Below are 2,460 nucleotides of genomic sequence, written 5' to 3'. Positions count from 1 at the left end.
TATATATATATATATATATATAGATAGATAGATAGATATAGATATGATCGTTACCAGCGTCGCCTTACTGGCACGTGAACAAAACATTCGAGCGAGTTCGTTGCAAGTGCCGCTGGACTGACTCCCGTGCAGGTGGCACTTAAAAAACATCATTTAAGCTTGGCCGTTGCCAGTACCGCCGGACTGGCCCTCGTGCCGGTGGCATATAAAAGCACCCACTACACTCTCAGAGTGGTTGGCGTTAGGAAGGGCATCCAGCTGTAGAAACTCTGCCAAATCAGATTGGAGCCTGGTGTAGCCATCTGGCTTCACCAGTCCTCAATCAAATCTTCCCAGGCATGCTACCATGGAAAGCAGACGTTAAACGATGATGATGATGATGATATATATACATGTATATATATATATATATATATATGTGTGTGTGTGTGTGTGTGTGTATATATATGTATGAACATACATTTTCATTTTCACCAAAACCACCACCACAACGACCATCAACAACACCATTACCATAATCCTCATCTTCATTATGCCCGTCGTTATCATTGTTGTCGCTGTCATTAGCCTCTGCAACTAACTTCATTCTCATTATCATCATCGTTGTCAATGTTTAAACAAATGACGTTCTGCTCTGGCATGGGTCAAAGATTCTGCAGTACAGCAGTGCTCAACGCAAGCAGATATTTACTTATACATCAGAAACAACCAACTATGTGTGTGTGTGTGTGTGTGTGTGTGTGTGTGTGCGTGCGTGTGTATGTATGTGTATTTGTGTGTTTGTATCTGTCTGTGTGTGCATGTGCATTTATGAAGGTGTATCTACATCTATCTACATACACATGTCTCTATGTACATATATGCATATATATGTATATATATATATATATGTATTTATATATAATCCAAGAGATTTAGGGGTTGTGAATCCAACCCGCTAAGGGATAATATCTATCCAATATACTGCTGGGAGGGTACCCAATTATTATTGCACTAATGTTTTTACCAAGTGTAATAAGTTGGTGCGGGTAAAAGGAGATTTCACCCTAAATTTATATAACAATAAGAAAATGAAGGGGAATATGTGGTACCCATCAACTTGCAGACACTAGTACCACATATTGATGAGTACCACATATTGTCAAGCAATGGTGGGGAGACAAACAAGGACACACAAAAATATACACAAACTCACACACATATATATGTATATATGTGTGTGTGTGTGTGTGTGTGTGTGTGTGTGTGTGTGTGTGTGTGTGTGTGACAGCCTTCTTTCAATTGCCATCTACCAAATCCACTCATTAGGCTTTGGTCGGCCTGAGGCTACGCAGTGAGACTGAACCAGGATCCATGTGGTTGAGGAGCAAGCTAACTTCGCAGCCACTCCTGTGCCTAAATACATATATATATACACACACACACACACACACACTATATTGACAATCATCAATGCCAAAGTTACAAGGTATTCTGTATTTGTCGAAGATTTTTTCTGTAGGACACACGGAACAATGCAAGATTGTAAAATAGAAGTTCAGTCTCAATGCCAACCGAAGTTGGGTGACACAGAATCCAACACATTATTTATCATCGCCTGAAGTACATCCTCCGTTGTTCTTCTCTGATAAGCTGATCATTGTTTGATTATACAACTGCTGATCAAAATATAATTGAAAGTGTCATTATAGTGTATTAATAATGAAGTCGTTTGACGTCACTTGGGCACATACACACACACATACACAATTGTATATATATATATACAAATATCTATCTATCTATCCAGCAGTCTGTCAGTCTGTCCGTTTGTCTTTATGCTTAAGTACTTCACATAATTGTATGTGGCTGTGTGTGAGTATGGATGCATGTATCTGGATGTGTGTGTGTTTGGTTGTGTGTGTGATTTTGCATGTGGTTACACATTCGCCTTTCCGATTTTTTATTGCTGTTTCTTCATATACAAACATACATACATACATACATACATACATACATACATGCATATTTGAGGAGCCCTCCGTCAGTTACGTCGACGAGGGTCCCAGCTGATACGATCAACGGAACAGCTTGCATACGAAATTAACGTTCAAGTGGCTGAGCACTCCACAGACACGTGTAGCCCTAACGTAGTTCTCAGGGAGATTCAACGTGAATCAGAGTGTAATAAGGCTGGCCCTTTGAAATACAGGTACTACTCATTTTTGCCAGCTGAGTGGACTGGAGCAACGTGAAATAAAGTGTCTTGCTCAAGGACACAACGCGTCGCTGAGAAGTGAACTCACAACCTTACGATTGTGAGTCAAATGCCCTAACCACTAAGTTATGTGCCTTCACTATACATATTTATATATGCATGTATACATATGTATATATATATATATATATATACATGCATACACTCATATATTCATATATATATATATATGTGTGTGTGTGTGTGTGTGTGTGTGTGTGTGT

The sequence above is a fragment of the Octopus bimaculoides genome, chromosome 15 (assembly GCF_001194135.2).
Source record: "Octopus bimaculoides isolate UCB-OBI-ISO-001 chromosome 15, ASM119413v2, whole genome shotgun sequence".
NCBI classification, from domain to species: Eukaryota; Metazoa; Mollusca; class Cephalopoda; order Octopoda; family Octopodidae; genus Octopus; species Octopus bimaculoides.
Note: the sequence above shows the minus strand (reverse complement) of the source record.